Raw genomic sequence first — 15,018 nt, 5'->3', positions numbered from 1 at the left:
GGGCATAGTCTGAATCTACGCCCCCCACTCTCTAACCCGACCTTTAAGGTGTTTATTGGTCCTCAAATCCAGGTCCGAGATCGAGTGAAAAATGGCCTTGAAGGTTCTTAATGCCCTGGAGGAGCAGGCACAGTCAGAATGGGAGGCCTGCCTTCCACAGGAGGTAGACCTGCAGACACGCCTTAGTTGTTTGTGGCCCTGAGGTTGATGGCAGCTGCCACGGCCCTAAAGGGACTGTGAGCGGTGGGGGTGCAATGAAAGGAACGCCACCGGAGAATGCTTCAAATGCGGAAAAGAAGGCCATTGGGCAATGCAGTGCCCCTGGCCCCGAGCCCCGACCAAGCCCTGCCCAGCGTGAGGTCAAAATGGTCACTGGAAGAGTGACTGTCCCTGGAAAAGTGGCGGGCCCCTTACGCCTCAGCGTGGGGGGACCAACCTTCCAGTCCAGGACACACCCGCTGGCCATGTTGGAACTGGCTGAAGACTGAAGAAGCCCAGCCTCGATGACTCCAATCCCCTTGCTGAGCCTCGGGTCACAATGAAGGTAGTAGGTCACCTTCCTGGTTGACACGGGGGCTGCCTTCTCTGTCCTTCCCTCCTTTTAGGGCCCCTTTATCCTTCCAAGATCTCGGACATGGGTATTGACGGCAAATCCACCTGCCCTCTGGCCACTGGACCCCTTCCCTGCCTCCTTGATGATAGCAGGCCCCATGCCCCTGTTAGGACGAGATATCCTCACCATCCTAGTGGCCATTCTGCAGCTCACTCTGAGCCCTTCAGCTTCCCTGCTCCTCCCACTCCTGGCCCCCTCCCTTTACTGGGACAAAGATCCTCCACTGCCATGTGTCCCGTTATGGTGCCCAGTTGTCCCAGACCACAGTAGCCTAGCTCAGTCGTAGCCTAGCTCAGTCTTCGCCTCGCTCAGTCTTCACCATGAATGCCTTTTCTCCTTCTCTCCGCCACAACTGTCCCCTCCTCTGAACTGAAAACTGCTCTGACCTCGCCCCATCCCCTTCCACCCTCCCCAAAGGAAAAAATGCAGCAACTTTAAAATCCAAGTGGCTAGAGGCCTGGGAACAGGCTGTGCGACCTGCTCCCTCCCTCTCTGCCTTTTCTCCAGCCTCCAGGTCCCTGGCTTCCACTGCTCCTTCCATTTTCCCTTGGATATCAGCGCATTCTAACATTTCTTCCCACTTTCCCTGCAATACCTATCTCTCTCAGGCTCACCGAGTGCCTCCCACCATCCCCGTTGAAGGTTCGGCGACACCATCCAGGACCGGATGACCGATCATTCCTCACAGGCTCTTACCTGACAAGGGACCCTCCAATTTTGCTCAGGTTTTTCATATTTTCAGGTGAAACAGACACGGAATGATGAGGGAATCATCAATTCTACTGTCTGGATGGGAAATCCTCTAGTGTCACTCTCTATTTACGAACCCTGGACCTACTCCTATGCCCACCCTCATCAACACAACTTTCCATCTACTCTCCAACATCAATCCCTCCTCCTCTACATCCTGCTGGATTTCTGTCACTGGCTCGATCCCTCATCATAGCCTAGGCGTGGGCAAACTACGGCCCGCGGGCTGGATCCGGCCCATTTGAAATGAATAAAACTAAAAAAAAAAAGACCGTACCCTTTTATGTAATGATGTTTACTTTGAATTTATATTAGTTCACACAAACACTCCATCTATGCTTTTGTTCTGGCCCTCTGGTCCAGTTTAAGAACCCATTGTGGCCCTCGAGTCAAAAAGTTTGCCCAGCCCTGTCATAGCCACTCAATTCCAACCTATTGGACCATCTAACTAAACTCTCTCTAGAAATTCACAGCTCCTGGCCAGACGTCCTGCCCATGGCCCTGACCAAACTCAAGCTACACCAAGGAGCCCCACTTTCTTGAGCCCTTTTGGCTCTTCTTGCTCAACCACCGTCTCCTTACTGATCCCTCTCCCCTGGGTACGTATCTCCTATATCTGTCTTTAACCAGGCAATTGCTCCGAGAACACGAGAACAGGTTTCTGCCCAAGCCAGAGCTGACCAACCAGGACTCCCAAGACCAACCCTTCACCCTGGTGACTCGGTCCTCCTTAAGAACCTACAAACACAAGCCTTGGAGCCTAGGTGGACAGGACTTCACACTGTAATCCTCTGAGTCCCCACCGCGGCCAAGCTGCTTGGCGACCCCAGCTTGACGACCTGTCCTAGCACCGCCTCTCCAGACTCAAGAGGAACCCGGAGCAGCATGACATCTATAAATGTGAGGTGTTGGGCCCCACTAAGGTCTGCCTTAACCGCCCTCCCCGCCTCCTTCCTTCTCCTCCCTGCCGTGTGCAACCTACACCCACCCCCACCTGCTTATGTGTGGAGGTTCAAGGTCCGTGAAACCCACTACCAGAACAGCAAACAAGTCACCTGGCAGGTAGGATCTCAGGACTGCCCTCTGTTCGGATGTCAGACAAAGATCCAGATGGCTGTCGACATCCAGTCAGTGTCCAAAACTGGCTGACCCTATGTCTGTTTTGCTTACAACCAGCGGAACCCAGACAGATGCAATCAAGATGTCAGCACCTATGGGGTTGCCACGGAAGAGACTATCGTACCACACCACAGCCAGTCTCACCAAGGCCAGCCCAGGTACCTTCTTTTGGTGCAACGGCACCTTAAGGAACTGCATGAACTCCTCTGACCCCGGGCCTTGCTTCGTGGTCACAGTAGTTCCCCAACTAACCTTGTATGGAGAGTCGGAGCTCACTGGTTGCTCCCTCCATCCCATCCCTGGACCCACGGGGCTGCCTTCCCCCCTGTCATGTTAGGGGTGAGTATTGCTGCCTCAGTAGGCCTCACTGGGGGGCCCTCGGGAACAGTCTGGTCACTGCTCAGTACTTTAATGACAAGCTCCAGTTAGCCCTGGAGTCTACTACCGCCTCTTTTTAGCCTCCCTACAGTGACAAGTGACATCAATAGCCCAAGTAGCCCTGCAGAAGCAGCTCGCCTCAGACCTTCTGACTGCAGAAAAAGGAGGAACCTGTATATTCCTTTGGGAAGAATGCTGTTATTACATCAATGAGTCGAGTAGTGGAGCAAAACGTAAACATACAGACCCTGACTAAGCTGACTGAAGAACTACATGCAGGACACTTCCAGGACAACTCTCCTTCCGGCTGGTTCCAAAGCCCCTTAGCCACCTGAGTCCTACCCATGATAGGGCCCCTGATTCTCATCTGTGTCTATTTTTCTCCTAGCCCCCTGCCTCCTCAAGTTCATCCACTCCGGGATTGCGGAGATGTCATGAGTGACTGTGAATCAGCTCCTGCTCCATCCCTACACTCGGCTCCCCTCCGACCTACCTCTGCCAAACCCTGGCCTTTAACTGCCCCTCCCCCCCCCTTCGCCACCCGTGGTCAGCTGGAAGCAGCCAGAAGGAGTAGCCATCCCTTATCACCAAAGGCCCCTTATCACCAAACGGCCCGGATTTTAGGTCAGAGAGAGCCCAGGATCCGATAAATGCAGACATGACAAGATAATAGACTTCCCCTGGAATTTCTCATAGATCAAGGTGCCAGACACAGATACCAGCTTCTTCTCCCTGAATTCACATACCCCCACACAGATAAGAACTTCATCCTGAATATTCCGCCCATTCCCTGCAGCAGAGAATTCCTCAGCTCATGTCCCCGCCCCTCACCCAACCACAGTATAAAAAAAGCGCCCCCCTCCCTGTTGTCGTGAATCCAGGTGCCCTGTCCTTGGGGTACGTGGGTCTCCCGGGGACGCAGAATAAACCTTTTCCTTTCCTTTCTTTTCTGATTCACTGGACTCTATTTCTTGCGCCGCCTCCTGAGCCACCTAACCTAACATATAACAACATATTTTTGTAATGTCAAAGTAATTTTCCTTTTTATTTAGACACTCGGAGCACAGGCACTGCTCTGGTCTCTGCAGAGACCACACATCCCCTCGCTGTTATTGAGTTGATTGTTGACTGTTTACTGACCTATACACACCTAAGTGAAAGAAGTGCATGTCTATCATTTTACCTTTTTTCCAGGCCCAGAGATTTCCCTGCTGTGCTTTCTCCTGCTTCCCTCATCTATCAACAATGAATTTCATGAAACCACACAAGTCTCCACTTTTGATTGTAATGTTTAAAATGAGGTGCAAAGCTCCATTCTCCGGAGCATAATTATCTCATTCCATTGAGATTTTCGTCACTGCAATTGTCTACATTTTGGCTCAATAAACTCAGAAAAATTCTGCACAGGTTTCCATGTTTTCTAGATGGACAAGAGAAAAGGTTCTCGGCAGGCAGGGTAGACTTGGGGGTGAGTTATGATGAGACACACTGGTATCTTAGTCTTTTCTTAGTAGAGAATGGACAACAGCTCCCTGTGTTACCAAGGTCGCCCTGGGATTTCTGACAGAACATCCCATTCTAAGATGGGAACACATAGGCCTGTCCTGGGGTGGGAGAGTCTGGATATGAGGACAAGTGGGTTGTTCAGGGCAGCACCACTGACATGACAATAGGAGGGGGTCACGTCCAGGTCCCACAGCAGTGAACAGCTGGATCGCCAGCCCTGATAACAGGTCCCCCCTTGGTAAGTAGTGCAGCCCAGGTTGGCCCCGGCTCCTGACCTGGAGGGACCATGGGGATGTGGTTCTCTGGGAAGCAAATGGCAAAGCAACAGACTTGGTATCTTCAGCCCCACGTCCTTTTGGGAAAAGCATCCCTATTAATCATGATGATGTGTGAGAGTGGGAGAAGGTTTATAATGATTGTCAGGCCAACATGGACACTGGGACATGGGCATTAAAACAGGAAAGTCTGTAAAAAAAATACAAAAATACCCTTGACTGAGCATGACGTGAAATGGAGCAAGGTCTCTCTTCTGATATTCCTAAAACTTTGTGGGCAGTGACTTTGCATCTCATCTGAATAGGGCTGAGTGAGAGTGGGTTGTGGGGAGGATACAGGCCCCAGATTCCTTTGGAAATTGGACTCTAGAAGGGACCTAGAAGAGTGGCAGGGCAGTTACTGGAACCCAGGGCTACCTTTGACTACATGGGATCCTGGAGTCTGGGTCACCTCAGCACCTGCACTCACCCTGCAGGAGTACAGCACGCTGGAAGATGTATGGGGCACCTATGCCTCCTGCAGAGGCATGGAGGTGAGGATCCCATCTTTCAGGTCCTCTCAGTTCTCCTGTGAGGAGCTCTGGAAAGACAGTTCCCAGTCACAAGGAGGAAAGCCTCAGAGCCCTGTTTTGCTGGTTCTCTACCCCTGTAATCCTCCACTGCAGACACACACACACATAGTGTGGTCTGCTGAGATCTCCACTGCAGAAGGAAAAGGTGTGACAGCCTGAGGGCTAGGATTCCCGTTGGCATCAATAAGGGACCCCTCTGGAAGCCCATCTCCACCTGCCTGCCCTGCCTTAGTGGGTAATCACAGCAGGACCTCTAGGTGATCCACTGCCCGCGAAAGCTGTCCCTGCCCCAGAGTTCTCCCTTCAGGTCCCTCTTCCCCAACACATGAAGGGGAGGGGATGTGGGTTGCGCAGGGATGGCACACAGAGGTGGCCTGGCCTGAATGGGTCTGACCCCGGCCACCTTGTGTTACCTGTGGCCAAATTCTAGGAAGTGGACACATACGTCAGGGATGAGGGTTGAACCAATGTCTGCACCGTCTGAAAAAGCTCTCACTGCGGGGACTCCGGAAGCAAGAGCACCAAACACCGGGAACACAGCAAGAGAACATGTTGCACTGGCAAATGCCTCCTGGCAAGTGAGCTGCCTGTTGGGCTACATGTGGGTGCCTGGTTACGGGGGTTTTCAGTTATATTGGATAGTGACCTCATACCTGGTATTGTCTTCCCTGAGTCCCTTCATCTCATGACAGCTCTGCAAGTAGTCCTGTGGGCTGCTGTCTGCAGACACCTCTTCTGCATGAAACACCTTTTCTGTACACAGTGGCACCAGCACACGCCTCTACCCAGCCCCCTAGAAGCTCTGGGTGCAGCCAGGGTCCCAGACTTGAGGAAACCTCCCTGGGTGCAGACTCAATCCCTCATTCTTACCTTTTCTTGATCCTGGATCAGTCATTGTGCCTGTCAGGGCCTGTCTCTGTCCTGCCTGCACAATGGGTTATGGAGCAAGTGCTTCTTATGGCTGTTCAGGCTACTGTGTGGGAGGAGCTATAAAGTAGAAGGAGGACTGTCACATGTAGGTAGTGCCTCCAACCTCTTTTTCCATCCTGTTGTCACCTCCTCTGTGTCTGCTTTTTTTCTAATCCCCCCCAAAGTCATCACATCTAGAGTGAATGTGTGTGTGTGTGTGTGTGTGTGTGTGTGTGTATGTGCACATGACAGTGCTCCCTTTCTGGACTCCAGAACAAATCAGCCCCCACAAAGGGAGGATCAGGCTGAAGCTGCCTAGTATGTCAGGATTTCTAATGTCCAGACCAACTCTGTGGGGAGGTGGGAGCCTTGGCCTGGAAGGTATGAACATTCCTGAAGTTTGCACTCTGAATGTCATGTACCCTGGCCAATCCCTGCCTGAACAAGGGCTTCAATTTCTCAATTATCCAATGAGGGTGTGATCCACAACTACGTAAGCATGAGCTGAGCATAAGGGGGCCTGGCTTTCTCCACTGCAGGTGGGTTGTGGACAGAGGTGCACCTTTGTGATTCCAGATCTGGGCTCCTTTTCAGAAAAATACTGTCTAGGCTGCCAAGTGCTCACAGTCTCCCCCGTGCCATCTCCATGTCAGCACACGATTCCAGAGGCACAGCCTTTTCCAGAGCCCCTGAGCAAACCTGGGGGCACCTAGGACCCCCTCTTGGAGGACACAACTGGGTTTATCTCAGTCTTTGCATTCTGACCGTCTGTGATCCGGGGCAAGGCATGGACCTCTCGAGTCACTGGCTCCCTCCTCAGTAACTCCCCATGGACTCCACCTTTCTCGTGTGGTGTGAATGTGTGCCCTCCCTTTCAATGTGGCTGTTCTTAGTGACTCCATAGAAGACGGCAAAGGGATCCAACAGGAAATCCATGATTTGGTTCTCAAAGCCGGTGCCTGAGACAGACAGAGTGGTTGAGCATCGTCCTGTGCACTGAAGGATTGCCGTTCGTGTTCGGTTCCTGGTCAGGGCCCACATCTAGGTTGTGGGTTTGATTCCCAGTCTGGGTGCATACAGGAGGCAACCTATTGATGCTTCTCCCACACACTTTTGGTTCTCTCACTGTCTCGTCAATTTAAAAAAAAAATAACTTAAGAATTTTAAAGCAAATCCATTTTATTTTTTTAATCTTGATTGTTGAAAGGGTTACATATGTCCCCTTTTTACCCCATTGACGACTTCTAGCTGATCCCTACCCCCCACCCCAGGCCTTCACCACCCATTATCTGTGTCCCTGAGTTATGCAGATATGCATACAAGTTCTATAGTTGATTTATTCCCAACCTGAAAAGTTTTTCTTTACCTGTCAGACTGGCTATCATCAACAAATCAAAAAACGACAAGTGCTGGAGAGGATGCAGAGAAAAAGGAACACTTGTGCATTGCTGGTAGAAATGCAGACTGGTGCAGCCACTATGGAAGACAGTATGGAGTTTCCTCAAAAAACTGAAAATGGAACTCCCATTTGACCCTGTGATCCCACTTCTAGGAATATATCCCAAGAAACCAGAAACACCAATCAGAAAGGATATATGCACCCCTATGTTCATAGCAGCACAATTCACCATAGCTAAGATCTGGAAACAGCCTAAGTGCCCATCAGTAGATGAATGGATTAGAAAACTGGTACATCTACACGATGGAATACTATGCTGGTCTAAAAAGGAAGGAACTCTTACCATTTGCAACAGCATGGACGGAACTGGAGAGCATTATGCTAAGTGAAATATGCCAGTCAATGAGGGAAAAATGCCACATGATCTCACTCATTCATGGATAATAAAGACCACTATAAACTTCTGAACAATAATAGACACAGAGGAAGAGCTGCCTCAAACAGATTATCAAACTGCAGCGGGAAGGCCGGGGAGGGTTAGGGGGCAGAAGGTAGGGGGGTAAGAGATCAACCAAAGGACTTGTATGCATGCATATAAGCATAACCAATGGACATAAGACACTGGGGGATAGGGGAGGCTAGGGGACTTTCTAGGGCAGGGGGAAAAAATGGACACATATATAACACCCTTTGTAATACTTTAAGCAATAAAAAAATAAATAAATAAAATAAATAAAAATTGATGCTTATCCACTTGCTTACTCTGATCTTCCCTCTCTCTCTCTGTCTCTCTCTCTGTCTCTCTCTCTCTCTCTCTCTCTCTCTCTCCATTGAGGAATAAGCCTCTGTGCTATGAGTTGCTATCTGGAGAAACCCATGTGGCCCAGCACTGAATGAGACCAACAGAGAGAGAGGAAGTCAGGCCTTCCATCCAAACTGTATCCCAAAGACCACCCCCTCCCCCAAGTGAGCTCAGACCCTCAGTGACAGAGATCCTGCCACAGGTGAGACCACAGTAGTCCCAGCTGAGCCATGCAGGATTCCTTGTCACAGATGTGTGAGCTAATAAGTGTGTGTTGGTTAAGTCTCTAATGTGCGGTAACTGTCAGCAGTAGATCACTAGCACAGTGGTCCCATACCAGGCCCTGGCCCTGCCCTTCTATCTCCCTCCTTTTTCCTCCCAATTGCCTCCAGCCCCCTGCCCCTCATTTCTCACACCCTCTGCCTCCACTTTGGATGATGGCTGTGAAACTTAGGAAAGGACCTGCAAAGTAGAGCCAAACTGAAAAGTGTAATTCGAAAGAAGAAACAGCACCTGTTGAGACCACAGTTCTGAGCTTCCAAGGTAAGGAGACGTGCCAGGGTTCATGTCCCAGCATCAAGAAGGGTTCAAGAATCTGGAAAAGGCTGTGCGCAGATGACATAGAAATCCGGAGACTGATAAAGAGTCCGGAGACGAGTTATAATTTTGAAAGGCATTGGGGGTCAGAGGACCTTCAGCTAAAGGGACTGAAGAGTACCTCCTTGTCTAGGCCCCTTGCTTTTATTAACACAATTTGTCCTAAGGCAAGGTGGAGATAATACACTTCAAAAGGTAAGGTTTCAAAGGGTACAGAGGCATTGTCAGTTTGGGGAATAGCCTAAGGCTGTTCAGGTGTTTGGCCAGTAGGAGGCAATAACATGTAGATTAAGATGCCTTTTAGCTGTCTGGCAGCCACAATCAGTTTCCTATTCAGGTTTGGGGAAATGCCTTTAGCCATTCCCAACATGTGTGACTCAACCCTGTTGAGACCCCAAGTTTCATCAACCTTTTGATGAACCTCTTAAAATTATGGCATGCTGGAATTGGTCTACTGCAGAGACACTACAGGCAAGGCAGGCGGCTGCCCCTCCAGGCCCACTCCAAGTGCATGCAAGTGCACTGTCATCACCAAGGACCTCTTAGGGAGACCTGCCCCTGATTTCCAGACCTCCTTTAATTTCACAAGCCTTCATCGGCTGCCATTGTAAAATCAGGATGAAGAGGGTAGACAGGTACTTATTCATCTTTCTGGTTTAGAAATCACATCCTAAAGAGAGCCTGTGCAGTGCCCCCGCGATGGGCTCACGTTCTCAGGGCTTATGGTCCTCAGGGGTCAGTGGGAGGTCTCATCAGACTCCATTCAGATTTCCTTTCTCTCTGTGTCAACCAACAGGGCTGATCTCCTTGAGAGCAGGAACCCTGGGTGTGGTCCCCAGTGAGCGCCCATTTGTCCTGAGTCAGTGTAGCTTGTGCCATGGCGGGGTGCTGTACAAGGCTGCTAGTCCATCCTCACCAGGGTGGTTCAGAGCACTGAGGAGGATTGATGGAAAAGGAGAAGCCAAGCTGTCTCCACAACCTTGTTCAGCCTTGGGGCGTGAGAAAGAATGGCTGCTGGGCTCTGGAGAGACAGAAGAGCCTCAGGAAAAAGCCCATCTGAACCAGAGCCTAGGGTCTGAGGGCAGACAGACAGAGGCTCTGACCCCAGAGGAAATTTTGAAGCGGTGCCTGTGGAGGAGATGAGTGTGGACCCCGGGCCCTGGGACATTCCCTGTCCCCTCTTCAGTGCTGTGGGCCCACAGAGGAGATGCTCAGAAAGCTGTTCAGTGTCCGTGGGGCAGGGTGGACTGTCTGTCCAGGTGCAGGTGTCAGTAAGGGTTCAAGAACAGCTCTCTGCTGGTTAAACCCTACAGCATTCTGCGACGTGGACTCCAGGGGGCGCTTAAGGCCAGGCTTTGTCCATGTGCTGGTGGGAGATGAAGTCAAACAAAATGTGGGTTTGCAGCCCTGACATCAAGGGTCCCTGCCCCAATGCTGGTGGGTCAATTTCCCCCAAAGTCCCATTGTCTTGGGCCTCAAGTACATCACATCCTTCGAGCAGATGGCTCCTGAGAGACTCATTCTTCCCAACCTATGACTAATAGTAACACGACGCAGGCTCAGAAGAAACAGACTTGTTCAAGTCTCTGAAGGGTTGTCGAGTTAAATTTTATGGAATCTAAATTAAATTTATATTTGAGTATTTCATTACATTTTCTTTAATTAGACTGAATGTTACTGAATAGTATGAAAAAATACATAAAGTTAAACATATATATGATGAACACAAATATTTTAAAACTTCATATTAATGAGGGGAGAGAGCCCTCTCTGTTGTGGCAGCTGACACACGCTGTGGCCCAGGATCTAAGACCACAGGTTCCAAAGGAGCTGAGGTGCGTTGCTCACAAGCTGCAGGTGGGTCCACATCTGGAAGTTCAGTGACGGCTGTGCCTGGAGCCTGCTCTGGCTCTGGAGATGGCAGCAGAGTAGGCGTTGCTGCTTTAGGTGTTTCTTCATCTTGCTCTGGAGCTGCTTCTGTAGATCCAGGAAGAGAACATGTTACCACCATGACTGCCTTTTGTGTGCCTTACAAGAAAGAAATGTCCCATCTCCATCACTGAAGTCCCAGTTCAAGGCCCCACCCCAGGAAGCCCTCCAGACTGCAGGCCCTGGGCAATGACCTGAGTGGCTCTGTGCTCCTGCCTAAGCTCATCCTCTGGCAGCTCTTTTCTGTGTGGACTAGCCTGATCCCCACTCACCCACACCACCCAATCCACATGCACAGCTCTCTGACTCCCTCCCTTTTTTCTAGCAGAAGCCCTCAGACCTCTGCCCTCTGGCAGAAATCTCACAAGGCATGAGATCCAGGGTGTTGCCAGCTTCTCCAACTCACAGTCCCCATACTCCCCTTAAGGCTCTGATCCAAAGCCCATTCACTTTTTCTGCTGGTCTAGAGATCCACTTTCTGCTTCACAGTACGTGTAGATCAGCGATACTTTGAGGAAGAAGTCATATGGGCTGTACTGTGGATGCTACCTGGCTGTGCAGCCCAGTGTGACTGAAATCACTCCTGACTAGAAGGAAGCACTGGAGTGCAGTCCTGTGGTCAGGGCCTTTGCTGAATGAATGAGCCCAAACCACCCCCATCTCAGAAGGCTGGCTGAGCCTGGGGTCCCCCTGCTCACCCCTGGGATTTCTGATCTGGCTTCACCCAGGACAGAGACCCCTAATGGAATCTCCAACGTCTTTATCAAAAGGGAAAATAGCTTAGCCTAAGTCCTGAGGAGAATCACAAATAAGGCACAAGTTTCTTTAAAAGAAGAGAAAATGGCCAATTGGAACAACCACAGCTCCACCAGCACACCTCTCCAGAGTCCAGGCTTCCAGCGGGCCTTTTCCTGGGAGGAACCCCCCTCCCGCCGCCCCAAGTCCCTACAATAACCCTATGAAGCTGGGCCTAGGCTCTCCCCATGTTCAGAGAAACAAACACTCAGGGACATGCAGGATCTGGAGACTCACAGCAAGCAGGTGGCTGAGTGACCACTGTGCTGTGGAGGGGCAGGGTTCACCTGGTCCATGGTTGGTCCCACACACGTTGGTGCGACCCAAAAGTTCTGTATTAACACAGAAGGGTGGGTGCAGACCAAGGTGGGGACGCTGCCCAGTAAGCTGGGCACCAAGTATTTGATCAGTTTTTCCATTAACTGTTCCTGGGAGGTCTGCACCTTACATGTCCATTTTTATTTTTATTTATTTATTTTTTTTGCCCTGTGAAGGTCAAGCTTATTTGGAAGCCTGAGTGAGTGGTGTTGGGGACAACATGAAGGCCCAGGGGTGAGCTGAGAGGCCTCCATGTTGGGCTTAGGATGCCCCCACTGGGAGCTCAGCACTGTGTCTGGGCACAGGGTGGATCCAGCTCCCTGGGAAGCAGAGTCCTGGCTCCAGGAAGGGCAGGTGGAGAAGGTGAGGGCAGTTCTCCCTGGGAGGGTCAGGGTCCAGAAAAACAGACTTGCTCAAAGCTTTGAGGGTTTTTAGGGTTAAATTTTATAGACTCTAAATTAAGTTTCTGTTTAGGAGTACTAAATATCATAAAAATATAATAAAATTATAAACATATGTAACAAGAATATTACACATTTAACACTGTGTCTAAATGGGGTTAGGAGGGTGCCCTCTCTGCTATCGCTGCTGACACGCGCTCTGGCCTGGGATCTAGCACCACAGGCCGCACAGATGCTGGGGTGAGTTGCTCAAATGCTGCAGGTGGTTCTTCTGCCTCTTGAAGTTCAGTGAAAGCTGGGCCTGGATCCGGCTCTGGCTCTGGAGAGGCCACTAGGGTGGCGTTGCCCTTGAGGGTTTTCCTGGTGTTCTTCTGGAGCTGGTTCTGTCGATGCAAGAAGAGGACATGTTACCACCCTCACTCCCTTTTGTGTGCCTTCCAAAGGCACACTCACCCACACCACCCCCGGAGGCCTCCTCCTCCTCCTGTCTCGGCCTCAGTGGGCTCAGGTGCTCCCGCTGAGGCACTAGGCCTTGTTTGGCAGGTAGGAGACTGCAAGTTGAGCTCTATGGAAGCCAACAGCATCATCAGGCTGTGAAATTCTGAAGGTGCCGGTCCAGCCAGATGCTCAGGATGCAGGAGATGGCCCTGGGGAGAGAGATAGGTGAGCAGCAGAATGTGAGGCCTGCCTTTCCCTTCCACACGGCCCTCCCACAGCACCACTCAGAGAGCCTGGGATCCTATGCCTGCTGCTCCTGCCCATCCAGAAGCCAGACCTTCTCCTCGTCCACCTTCAGTCTGGCAGTCCTGGCAGAGATGGGCCTGGTCACCCAGGAATGGTTGGCATGAAGCCCTCCTACCTGACAGCTCGGGATCAATGAGGGAACCACCTGTCCCCTTCTTCAGGGGAACCTGACATGCTCTCGCAGTGTCCCTGTTCCCTCCCATTAGGACTGAGAGGCCTGGTGTCCACCCAGTTCATGTCACTCATTGGCACTGAGCAGGTGCTTCAGGAATACTGACCAGTGAGCAAACAAACAAACCCCAGGGCCTTCCTATCACCTCAAACTTTGGCTCCTGCACCTACATGCTGCCTCATTCACTAGCTGTCCTGTGTGGTTCTTTGCCTCCCACTGAAACTCAACTCCCACAGGGTGGGGTACCCCAAGCTGCCACTGCGGAGGTTCTACCAGATTAGGGAGCGAGGTCCCGGGATAGGGGTGCAGACTGGGCTAGAATTAGGAGTGGAAGGCTATGAATTGTCTGAGGGGCTGTCTGTCCACTGACCTTCCCACTCGCCCACACCACCCATATCCACTTGCACAGCTGTCTGACTCATGTCCTTTTTTCTAGGGAAGCCCTCCGACCTCTGCCTCTTGCAGAAATCCCACCATGAGTGGGATCCATGGTTTTGCCAACACCTTGAATTCACAGTCTCCATACTCCCCTCATGGATCGGATCCAAAACTGACTCACGTTTTCTGCTGAACAGAGGTTTACCATCCTCTTCACAATACGCGAAGATGCAGCCATAGGGAGAGGAGGCCAGGAGGACGTCACATCAGGTGTTCTGTGGACACTATGAGCCTGTGCAGCCTAGTGGGACTGAATCGCTCCCTCCCAGAAGGAAGCTCTGGAGTGCAGGCTTGGGGTCTGCTCTGAGCACTGGGTTATGGTCAGTGCCTAGAAACATTTCTGTACCAGGCAGGGCTTCTAATATACGTGCTGATTGAATGAGCCCAAACCAGCCCCACCTCAGATTGCTGGGTGAGCCTGGGCCCCACTGCTCACCCCTGGCATCTCTAATCTGGATTCACCTGGGACAGAGACCCCTAATAGTATCTCCAATCTCTTTGGAATATTAGAAAAGAGCTAAACCCAAGGCCCCAAAGAGAATCACAATTTGGCAGTGGCTTCTTCAACAGAAAGAGAAAATGACCAGTTGGTTCAATCACAGCCCCTGCAGCAGACTTCTCCACTGCCTAGGCTCCCAGAGAACACTTACCAGGGAGGAACCCAGCGAGTCCCTACAATAACCCTATGAGCCTGCTCCCTGCTTCTGGGAGGTTTCAGAGGAACAAACACTCAGAGAGTTGCAGTGACCTGAAGGCAAACAGCCAACAGGTGGCCTGGTGAGCATGTGCTCTGGAGGGGGCGGGGCTCACCTGGTAAATAATTGGTTCCACAGCTGCTGGGTGGTAACAAATGTTCTGTAGTAACAGGAACGAAGGTGGGTTCCCTCCTCAGGTAATCGACCACTTTGTCTAGCCAGTGTGCTAGGGCGATGCGCACCATACAGGTCTTTTCTCTTTCTGCCTGTGAGGCTGGAGTTCACTGGTAACCCTGAGTAGGTGGTGCTAGACCAGTTGGCTGTCGGGCAGCTGTTTCCCCAGGGCTGGGCTGACTGGACTCCAAGTTCTGCTCAGAATACTGCCATCAGAGGCTAGCCCTTGACCTCTGGCTGCCAACCTCTGAGTCTGGGCACAGGTTGGAGCTGTCTCCCAGGGAAGCAGAGTCCTGGCTTCCTGGAAGGGCAGGTCTTCAAGGCCAGAACCCTTCTCACTGAGAATGTTGGGCATCCGGAGGCCAAAACACATCTTCCATGATGCTCCAGCTCAACACTGCCCTCCTGAGTCCCACCCGCCACAGCCTTCTG

The 15,018-nt window shown here is 51.3% G+C and overlaps 1 pseudogene across 1 annotated transcript in view; it reads left to right on the top strand.

Moving 5' to 3' along the window:
• LOC308532622 (phosphofurin acidic cluster sorting protein 2-like) overlaps positions 1 to 15,018 on the top strand; it is a 305,811-nt pseudogene that overhangs the window by 199,652 nt on the left and 91,141 nt on the right. The gene's annotated exons all lie outside the window — the stretch shown is intronic.

Source organism: Myotis nattereri (genome assembly GCF_964212035.1).
Source record: "Myotis nattereri genome assembly, chromosome: 16".
Classification (NCBI taxonomy): domain Eukaryota; kingdom Metazoa; phylum Chordata; class Mammalia; order Chiroptera; family Vespertilionidae; genus Myotis; species Myotis nattereri.
This window is presented reverse-complemented; position numbering and strand designations above follow the sequence as displayed.